This window comes from Quercus suber, unplaced genomic scaffold (genome assembly GCF_002906115.3).
Source record: "Quercus suber isolate HL8 unplaced genomic scaffold, Cork oak 2.0 scaffold_1077, whole genome shotgun sequence".
Taxonomy (NCBI): domain Eukaryota; kingdom Viridiplantae; phylum Streptophyta; class Magnoliopsida; order Fagales; family Fagaceae; genus Quercus; species Quercus suber.
Genome location: NW_027070483.1, coordinates 75007 through 87018, shown reverse-complemented (window position 1 = coordinate 87018; position 12012 = coordinate 75007). Strand labels below are relative to the sequence as shown.

Sequence of the window (12012 nt, the reverse complement as noted above, 5' to 3'; positions counted from 1 at the left end):
TGATGGAAGCATCAATATTCAGCTTATACCAGCCCGGTGGGGGTTTATCCCATTTGGCATTGAGCCGAGGTCTTGCACTGGGGACTTTGGACGAAGCTGTGAGAAAGTGACACTTTAAAGCTTTTGCAACACACTCTTTTAGGAGCTGCTGGTTTGGAGGTTTAGCTTGGTAAGTAGCACAATTTCTGTTAGTGCATAGAGACCAAAGACCAAAAAGAAAGAGAGTGGACCATGGTATGCTGTGGTGCCGAGAGGGCATAATAGAGGAGCAATTGTCATGCAACCAATCTGATAGAGGGAGGCCAAATGAGTTGTATAGACCTGTGGGTGGGCCAAGACGGTTCCAAAAACTGACAGAGTAGGGGCATTCTCTGAGCATGTGAGTAATGGACTTGGTTTGGGATTTTGCAGATGGAGCATCGCTGATCTAGGCTTAAACCCCTTGAACCCAAAACTTCTTTCACAAGTATGCTATTATAAGTGCAAAGCCAAATAAAGAGAACGAGCTTTGGAGGAACTCTAAGCTTCCATATCCAAGTGAGAGAGGGAGTGTTCGGGTTCAAGGTATTTAAACCCTTTGCTGCATTATAGGCAGTTTGAAGAGAGAAGTCACCATCATTAGTGAAGGCCCAAGCAATCAAGTCTTCCCCTTGAGAGGCTAAATTTGTGGGGATAGCTTGGATGATTTTCAAAATATTATCAGGGAGATCAAAAGAGAGCTGGAGGTTCTAACTGCCATATGTGTCAATGGCTTGGTTGACAAGCTGGTTTTCCTCACCAAAATTGAGAGGGCCAATTAATTGGACTCTTAGAGGGCCGAGAGAGGTCCAGTTATCAAACCAAATAGTTTTTACATAATTTTCTATGTTGATTCTATTTTTATATTCTATATTTGCATATTTTGTGTTTAAATGGGTTCACACTATGATTTTAAAAATTGGACCTAATATAAAACCGAAAAAAATATTGGTTTTTTGGTTTTTTGGTTCAATCTAAGCTGGATTGATGGTAGCTAGAATTGTGACATCATAGATAAATAATTATTAATTATATATAAAAATATAATAAATAAGGAATTACAAGCTTATAACTAGAAATAAATAAAATACTATTTTATCAAGTTTAGTCCTAATACAGTTTCAATAATATTAATTTCACACAATTATATCATTTTTACTCATACAAGTTCATCAAAAAAAATTACCAATATAAATAATCAATAAATACAATCCAATGAAGTTAGTCGAGTGGTTGGGCACTTGGTCTTAAAGTGGCTGTTTTGGATTTGACTAGCTCTCTAGTTCAAGTCTGGGTACTAGTACTTTGAAAAAACTCTTTGGACTAATGATTTACTCCACTACAAACCCAGCCGTCACGAACATTTAAAAAATTTAAGAAAACACGATGAAAAACCCCCCCAAAAAAATCAATAAATGCTTTAGAATATTTATTATCTTTTAAATAAATCCTTATAAGAGCATTCTCATTAAGCCTCCTAAATGCTATAAATCCTATTTTTTAGCGGTTGAACCCCAAAACACGCACCCCATCAAAATTGGTATATTGTAAAAAATTTACAATACTGCTACAGTGCGCTCTCATTTTTGAGACCGCACTGTAGCAAGCTGCTATCTTTTTTTAATATTTTTTTCTTTCTCTCTCTTCAGACTATTACTCTCACTCTCTCATTCTCATTTTCTCTCATCTCTCTTTCTCAGATTCTCCCTTTAGTGGGTCTGATGGGTCTCAATGATTGCAAGTGGGTCTAGGTTCGACGGTGGTGGGTCCGACGGTGATTGGGGTTGGTTGAGACCGTGGTTTGAGTTGGTTGAGGCCGTGGGTTGAAGATCAAGGTTGAGGTGAGGATCAAGGTTGTTGGGGTGGTGGGTTTTGTGGCGGTTTTGTGGTGGGTTTTCGCTGCGGTTTGTGCCGTGAGTTTTATTATTACTTTTTTAGGCGAAAAGCACATTTTAGTATCTACATTTTCAGACGATTCCCATTTTAGTCCCTATATTTTATTTTTACCACTTTTAGTCCCTATCCTGAAAAACGTTTCCTGTTTTGGTCACTGCTGTTATATCAGAGACGAAAAATGCACACGTGGCAAACGGCAGAATTAAAAAATATTAAAAATATTTTATTTTATTTTAAAATAAAATAAAATTTTAGTTATCAATAATTTTAAAATAAAAATATTAAAAATTTTAGTTAAAAATATTTGTTCTTCATGTCAGAATTAAAAAATATTAAAAATATTTTATTTTATTTTAAAATAAAATAAAATTTTAGTTATCAATAATTTTAAAATAAAAATATTAAAAATTTTAGTTAAAAATATTTGTTCTTCATGATTGCCCAGAAATTCCCCCAAGAACATGATTGCCCAGAAATTCAAGATTTTCTTCTCTTTTATTTCATTTTCTTAGCATCCAAACAAGCAAAAACATATACAAAACCATGATCAAACTCAGATACTCTGACACAATCAACTAACAAAACCCAAAACACTTAAGCAGTCCCACATATTATTATCGACCTAGAGTTAGCTAAACGAGGACATTGAGACAGACATCGGTGAGGACTAGAGCAACAATGGAGATGATGGAGAGCAAGGCAATAAAATACACCAAAACACAATTATGAGAAATCGGCGATCTTGGCGGTGCAGATCTAATCACAGAGAGAGGGAGAGTGAGTGAGTGATTGAAAAAGACACGAAATGATGTCGTCGCATGCGAATCTGGACCGTTAGATCGAGCATCTGATGGAGTGCAAGCTGTTGCAGGAGGCGGAGGTGAAAACGCTTTGCGATCAGGCTAGGGCGATTCTCGTTGAGGAGTGGAACGTATAGCCGGTGAAGTGTCCGGTGATAGTGAATGAACCCACAAGCAGCTCCTCATTTATGTCTGTCATCGGTGAATGAAACCAGATCGAGCTATCTCAGTGTGATGTTTTAGATCTGGCCACCAACGAAACATATAGTTGAATTGGGTGTGGGTTTGGTGAAACGGGATGGGTTTGTGTCTGAATTTGGCCCAGGTACCATTTGGATTTGGATGTTCATGGTTAAAGTGGATTGGTTTTTGAGTTTGGTGGGTGGGTGATATAGAAGGAGGATTGTGTCATTCAAATGAATTGGGTTTCTGGAATTTTTTGTGTTCATGGTTTAGTGTGAAGTGATTTGGGGGTTTATGGTGTGGATTTTGGAAGCTAATTTTTTTTTTTTCGTTGAGCAATATTGATATGCATTTGGCTAATGGCGTTGTCAGCTGTTCTTCTTTTTTTTTTTTCTTTTCTTTTTTTTCAGATCGTTGTTAGTTGATTGTGTTAGAGTATCTGAGTTTAATCATGGTTTTGTATATGTTTTTGCTTGTTTGGATGCTAAGAAAATGAAATAAAAGAGAAGAAAATCTTGAATTTCTGGGCAATCATGTTCTTGGGGGAAGAACATGAAGAACAAATATTTTTAACTAAAATTTTTAATATTTTTATTTTAAAATTATTGATAACTAAAATTTTATTTTATTTTAAATAAAATAAAATATTTTTAATATTTTTTAATTCTTTCGTTTGCCACATGTGCATTTTCTGTCTTTGATGTAATGGCAGGGACCAAAACGAGAAGCATTTTTCAGGATAAGGACTAAAAGTGATAAAATAGAATGTATGGACTAAAATGGGAATCACCTGAAAATGTAGGGACTAAAATGTGCTTTACGCTTTTTTTTTTTATTTTGGTGGTGGGGGTTGAGGTTGTGGTTGGTGGTGGTGGCTGTGGCTGTGGCCATGGTTAGAGGTGATGAGCTTGAAAGCTTAGGCCATGGAGGTTTTGAGAGCAAATCAGAGAGAGGGAGAAGCTTCTCGTTTGTGTGTGGTTTTTTTTTTTTTTTTTTTTTTTTTGTGGTGGTTGGGAGTTGAGGTTGTGGTTGGTGGTGGTGGTGGTGGCTGTGGCCGTGGCCGTGGTTTATCAATGATGAGCTTGAAAAGCTCAGGCCATGGAGGTTTTGAGAGAAAATATCAGAGGGAGGGAGAAGCTTCACTGGGTTGAGAAAGATGGAAAGATAGTGGGAGAGAGAGATAAAGGGAGAGTGAGAAATAAAAAAAAAATGAATAAAAAATAATAAAGAAAGAATATTTAAATAAAGTGTTAAAAAAATAGAAGTTTTGATGTAAGAGATATTGTAAAGTGGTGTGTTATATATTATAAATATAGGTTTTGAGATGGTAAATGCTAAATTTTTTAAAAGTCTTGATGGGAATGCTCTAACACCTAGTCAACAAATCCTATCAAACCTGGGAACTAACAACTGTGACCAAAACGTGGCAACTTCCTATGAAAGTGTGTAGTTTAAGTTCTATCATATTTCTACTATTCCACTCCCACGGAAGCTCTATAGCGGATTTTTTTTTCAAAATAACACTAATTTACAAACAATTTCGTTAGTTAGCATCTTTTCAAAATTATTTAGCAAACTAACATCTCGAGTGGAGTAAAGTCGATTTCAGACTTTGGAGTGCTAAATCGAGTCCATTGAACTCGATTTCCTGTACAAATTGAGTTTGTAGAACTCGATTTCTCAACAAACCCAAATGCAACAACACTCCATTAACAACAACAAACCCAACGAAATCTAGACGCAACAACACTCCGTCAACAACAACAAACCCAACCAAATCTAGAGAATTAGAAAGAAACATCAACAATCAAGAAACCCAAAGACCCATAGAGAAACATCATCAACAAGAATCAAGAAACCCACCTAAAGATCTAGAGAGAAACATCAACAAACCCGTCGCCACCACTGTCGCCGCCACCTAGAGCCTTCGTTGTCGCCGCTGCCTCCTAAGCCTTTGCCATCGCAGCCTAGGTTTGATCTCTGGTTTGTTTTTTTGGCCTTTGTAGTTTGGGTTTGTTCTTCGTGGGAAGAAGAACGCTGAAAATCGAGCCTTACAAACTAGATTTTTATAGTCCAAAAATCGAGTCTCTTGCACTCGAGATGTTAGTTTTTGTTGAGGACTCTTTTTTCGCCCCACGTGGCACCACTTCATTGGCAACCCATGCCATATCAACATATTATTGATTTTTTGGGTAAATCTATTTAAAGCCCAAAATAAGCTCGTATTTCATTCAACTACATGGATTGGGCTCTCGTGAGATCCTTACTTCAAGAGGCGGATTTATGGTCCACATTTCCTTTTCATCAATTAGGATTATAACCCATGATATCATCAACATCAACATATGGATCGGGCTCACACAATGAATCAAAGCTCATGGCCCATATTACCTCTCTCGTACTCAAGGCAAGCGGCTTCTTCAATAAAAGTCCATATTTACACAAAATGACAACAAAACCCGAGGTACGTCATCTCATCTTTAGCTTATGATCCAAGCTCATAAGTCTCTTTAAGGAAACTTTGGAAGTCGTGGTTTGGAGGGCCAAGAGGTATGTTTAGTAAAGCTCCAGCAATTTAAAGTTGATAAAAGAGACATGTTGCTTGGCGTGTCTTCTCCAACTCCCTGAACTCTGACGAGTCCATGTGTAACAGGTAACATATGGTAAGCATCTCTTATCACATAGCACTTTAGATGATAAAATTCCCCATTACTCTTTTCCTAAAACTTAATATTCATCATATGACAAATACTCAATATCTCCAGCCATCTAACTGCTGAGAAAATAACTGTTCATTCAATCCCCAGCTTTTGCTATACAAATTTAGAAACTTCATTATATTATTCTACATAAATATTATTACTACTTTCAGCTAAAATCCAACTCAAACACATGGCCTAATCTGATTGGCTATCTTTAATCTCCAACTATATACAAAATATTCTTGATATCTCTAATACTAGCTGTTGTCTGCCACAATCAGACCATATATTTCTTTGCCAGCTACTAGAGCAAAGCATTAAATACTCTTCTTGCTCACCAAGATTATGTCACAACACAATGAGACTTTAACTAGATCTCTAAAGCTTCCTTAACTATCAACTAATCCTTTAATTACTTACTAGAAATGTGTTGTATTGAAACCTTGCACCAAAAACACAAACACGCAAAAAAGGAAACATTTCCAGCTAAACCCCAGCAGTGTATTCAGCACTTGACACCTGGCTGGAAGTGATATCATCAGCCGTTTAATGCTAAAATCCCAGCAACCAGCTGCTATACCCAAAATAGCAAGATACCCTTGAAAGAGATCTTACCATTTTTCAGCCAAATCCATGAAATGATCTCTCCAGTAGTTTAAAATCACCCAGCTGACCTCATCTGCTTCTGCCCAAAGCAACAACTGTCTTATGATAGTTGTGACATCTGTCTCATGATACCTATCACAGTTTTTCTTGACAGATGAGACAGCTTTTTCAGAATAGATGTAACAGCTGACCCAACAGCCTGAGCATTACTGATTTTTGCACATTTGGCTAAAACCAAGACCGACTAAAGTAACTATCTTTTTCTTGCCAAAATACTTTCCTTTTCTGCTGCTCTTTCCCCAGTAGCTCTTACCCAAAACAGTAAGAACACCTTAAAGCTAAACATACCATTTTGAGCCAAATCTTAAGATGGATTTTTTGAAAATTCATTGCTAGTTGGGATAGATTTGGCTGATATTCTTTGCTAAAAAACCCCCTTGAACTCAGCTATAATGAGAACCCTTCATCAACACCTAAAAGGGGGGGACACCAATGGAGAAGAACTCTCTCAAAAACTTCTCTCTCCCTCTCTAAAGCTCTTAATGAAGTATTGAGCTTTTGGGCTTTTAGTTCCCAAATTAGAAACTAAACTCTCCAGCCCTTAACCCATGAATGCCTTTCATAAGCCCTCATATATCCTCCAGCAGAAAATTCTTAGCAACATTGCTATACACATTACAACACTATTACCCCTCTTATACACATTCTCTCACTCTCTATATTCGAAAAATACACCTACCTTACTGCTCCTATCTCCAAATACCTAAACACATCTCCATACCTTTCTATTACAAAATCTTTCCTCTTGGAAAGCAATCTCTACAACTTCTTCAGCAGTTATAATCTCATATTTTTATTATCTTTAACCTCCATATCTCTCATACTTCCACATATCATACATATTATGAATATTACATCCCACAAAATATCTATATCTTTTACTGTCTCCACACTTCTCAAGAGATATCAAGCACTCATACTAAAAGCCCTTCTCATGGAAGGCATGAACTTCTATTACTAAAGCACTTCTCCTATAAGGCACCAAGATCTCGTATCAAAACCCTTCTCCTAAAAGGCACAAATCCATCTTACATGAAGCCCTTCTCTTAGAAGGCACAAGTACTCCATACAAAAGCCCTTCTCATGGAAGGCAACACTATTCATAATTTCACAACAACTAAAGGAGCATTGTCAAAGGGGAAAACTCATTTAAATGCATGATAAGAGGGGCAAGCTTAATCAACCCCTACACACAGCTGGGCATACTCTCTCTCCCTCTAGTTGCACCCATTTTTCCCCTCAATCTGAAGTTATCATGTCAAACTGCCTCTCTACCACTGGAGTCACTCTGCTGGGATATTATCAACTCACAGAAGCTGTACAGCTGGGACTACAATCCATGCAAAGATAAGTGACATTGCTTCCATATCTTTAAATTTACTTTATTGAGTACATGATTACTTCACATTTAAATACATGTTACTTTATTCCAACTACTATTACAACTATTAACCAATGCTTAAACTCATTTAAATGCATGATAAAAGGGGCAATCTTAACTAGCCTCTACCGCTGGCATTCTGCTGGAATCCCATCAGTTCACTGATGCTACATAGCTGAAGCTATAAACCATACAAAAATAAGTGATTTTGTTTCCATATCTTTAAATTTACATCATTGAGTACATGATTACTTTACCTCTAAATAAATACTACCTTATTTCAACTGTTATTACAACTACTAATCAAAGTCATTATATCAAATGCATATTATATTATCGCGATTCTTATACTTTGGCTTTAATGGTTTTGTAGGCTTAAAAAATAAACTGGTAGCCATTGGACCATGTGGCCCAATGTTGAGTTCCAAAGGCAACTCCTCAAAAAGAACCCGGACCTAGTAAGGTCATCCCTCCAACAGACAACACGTGGTTGGGCAACCGAAAAAGGCCCCTGAACAGCGAAGGCCAAGTCGTCCACTCTGTGTGCTTTAGTCTCCACAAAGTCGTCCACGGCCTCTTCAACTACTTCCTTGCTTCCTTCGTGGCCTACCAATGTGGCTGTGCCGATCCACCCCCACACAAGCGCTGGAGCCTTTATGGTTTGGAACAAATTTTGTTTGACTTTATTTTCCCTTCCTTTTTCTTTGTTGAAACTTGAAACGACTGTGTTTTTGACATTTAATCAAACCGTTTTAAAACCGGTTGAACCATCCCTATTTTTGGTTTTCACAATTAAACCCGTGGTTTTTGGTTTTTTATGTTTTTTGTACAATTTCCAATTTTGCAGGCAAATCGGACCAGTTTGAGATCCGATTCTTGGTTAAACATGTTGATTACTGAGAATTGGACCTCAATTCGGTCCAATTTTTAAAACCATGTTTCACACTAAGATTTCTGACGATCTTCATGCTACCTTAGAAGGCAGCAAAGCCATCAATCTGGAATGTCTCTAGAACAGAAATGATGTAATAGCGTTTTATTATTCTATTGTGCCATACATAATTACATGATACAAAAAAAGGGACGGTAACTAATATTATTCTATTGTGCTCATTTGCTCTCTATCCTTCTTAGTTAGTCTGTCTGTTATTCCATTAACCTTTCGAAAAATGTGACCATGGTTAGCTAGTCTGTCTGTTACCCATTAACCTCTCGAAAAATGTGACCTGATCAAATGGTGCATTTTTTGTTAGGGAAGATCCTGCAATAAAAAATAAGAGGAGCCAAAGATGGTGCCACAACACCAATTGATGTTAGCCAATTTATAACAAGAGTATAGGAAAGAAGATTTATTTTCTAGTTTACCAAGACTAGTAAATGTGCAAAATCAACATATACTAAGATACATTTTGGCATTTATAGTTAACCGAAGAAGATATGGTCCTTTGTGACGGCAATGACAAAGAAAAAAAAATCCAATCTTATAAGCATTCATGTATCTAATAATTAATTACGTATACACACAAAAGAGTGATTGATTAGAAAGAACTACAGTCCAAACGGGGAGAATGATTATTTTTTGAGGAAAAAAATTAGTACTGTGCTATTCCACTAAAATTGCGCTAAAAGCTCTCACCGATATTTGTATGATAATGTGAGTGTTGTGCATGATGTTCCATGGAGCTTCATAACCAATTGAAGCCAGTCACGAGTCTAAAAATAGCTTCCATGAAGCTGCAATAAGCTGCAATAAAATCTAGAATATTTTTAGTTTTCAAAATTTGTTCTACAAGAATTATAATACACACATATATATATATATTATAACTTTCTATTCAACAAAATTTTACTACTTAATTTTGAACTACCAATCTTGATTTCACTCAACCGAAATTCTCAAGACTTGCACGGTAACAACTTTCATTCGACTTCATCCTTGATTACACGAAATGATTACAAATGACACTAAAAACAATTTTATTGAAACCTTGTCATTACAAGTAAAATTTTGTGGAGATTACAACCAAATTTGTTATGGAATAAGCAAACACCGAAAATACCTAATACTTAGCCATGTAAAATCAGTTGACTTGACATATGACCTGGTTTGCAATTAAACTTGAGCTGATTGACTTGATTCTCCTGATTGAATTGATGAGCAAGTTGGATTTATGTTGTCTCCTACATCTCCTAGTGATGATAGGAAAGGCTTGGAAGGCATTTGTAAGCATTCAACTTCTCCTTCAAGCATTTCTACTACTTTGTTCATTGAAGGACGATCACTAGGTTTCATTTGTATGCACCATAGTGCAACCATGATCATCTTTTTAACTATTTTCTTCTCCTCCTCCACGACATCTTGCATTACTATCTCATTTCCTTTGCTAAATTGATCATAGGCCCAAGTTGGGAGGTAAATTTGGCTTGAATGGTCTGCAAATGCATTAAAGTTCTTTCTTTTGCTTGCTATTTCCAGCAATAACATGCCAAAACTATAAACATCAACTTTATATGAGACGCCTCCAATGTTCTTATAGAACAATTCTGGAGCAATATAGCCTAGTGTTCCTCTTGCAGCAGTCAAAAACACTATGCTATCATCTGTGGGATAAAGTTTTGCAAGACTGAAATCAGAAACTTTTGGAGTAAATTTTTCATCAAGAAGAATGTTATGAGGCTTAATATCAAAATGTATAATTTGCATGTCGCATCCTCTATGTAGATATTCAATCACACGAGCCACTCCAAGAGAAATCTCATATGTTTTCTCAATACTTAAGGGAATTCTTCCATCTTGAATAAAAATGTATTTATCAAGAGAACCATTAGGCATGAATCTATATATAAGGGCACGCCTTGGTCCGTCAGCACAAAAGCCAATGAGTTGCACTACATTAGAATGGTGAATCCTTCCAATTGTTGCAACTTCGCTGATAAGTCTTGACCATTAGCTTTGGACTCACCCAACATCTTTATAGCTACAAGATGGCCACTTTGGAGCTTTCCTTTAAATACAGAGCCATAGCCACCTTCACCCAATTTGTCCTTGAAACCTTTGGTCATCTTCCTAATTTGTGAGTAAGAGTGCCTAACTGGCATGAGGTTATTTTGACTTTGTAGAAATTCTTCAACAGCGTCATACATTGATAAATGCCTCTTATGCCACTTATATATCAAAAAAGCAACCACACATGGAGCTCCCAAGGACATTTTTGCTGCATTTATGAATACTGTACAGGGCACATCACCGAAATAACTATGAGAAACAAATTTGTTGTTGCATAGTGTCAGCTTTTTCAATTTTTAGTTGAAAATAATTAAACTTACAACTAAGTGCCTTCCTAGTTCTAGTAAAGTAATTAAGCAGAAAATTTGTTCTTTCCTTTTAAATGTCACCAATATTTATGTCTTAATTGTTTGCATGGTAAACTATTTTCAAGCACAGTCTTAAGGAACGATCTGCTAAAAAAGTTGAAGAAGATCAAAGGAGAGATTCAGGTTCTTACCGAAGTACATTAATAAGTAATACCAATCTGCAACCAAAAAAAGAAGTTGCAATTACTTTTTGCTAACAAAAGATGAACTACTAATCAGTGAAACGAGTGACCGGAATAACTTGAAATCTCTAGGGATTAAGGCTTATCTAAAAATAAAAAATAAAATACTCTCATTGACCCCATGCTTAACAAGAAATATAAACAGCCGTAGAAACTGGTTGGCTTTATATGTCAAAATCCAATCATACTCAAGGTCTAATTCTAATTTTACCTTGAGTGCAAGTAAACAAATAATTCTACTTGAATAGCCAAGAGCATTAGAACTCAATGGTATAACTCTCTCTATTATTAGGAAAACAGGGGTTCAAATCTTCCCTTCCTATTGTTGAAATTATTAAATAATACCAAAAAGATTCAACATGAATTGCAAATGTTTTAACCATAATTTAATGTATGGTTAGTTTGAGTTTTAACTTACTATAAACACCCATCAATGGATTCATTGTAACATAAATGCTAAATAATAAAGATGTAACCACCCCATTTTGCAATTGGGGATTAGGTCATACAGAGGTAAAATTGTAATTTTGGTAAGAAAGAATTAAAACATATTCATTTGAGCTGTTAGAAGAGAAAAAACTTAATGCCAACATCATTAGATTTCTTAATAGTCAAAATGATGCTTTGAGTGTAAAATCCGACCACTAGCTTAAAAGATCAAGCCACATCAAGTTTCTTTGGATAGATGGCCTCTTTTTGCTTTCTTTCTAGTCGTCCATCTTTATAATCTTTAGGCAAAGTTGCTCAAACCACACCTCTAATCAATGGTCTTTATTGGCATTCTTTCTAGTCATGTGTCTCCATTATCT

At 36.1% G+C, this 12012-nt stretch overlaps 1 pseudogene; it reads right to left on the bottom strand.

Annotated features, from left to right (window-relative positions):
• Positions 1-9759: 9759 nt before the first annotated feature.
• LOC112017840 (rust resistance kinase Lr10-like) lies at positions 9760-10871 on the bottom strand (annotated as a pseudogene).
• Positions 10872-12012: the final 1141 nt, after the last annotated feature.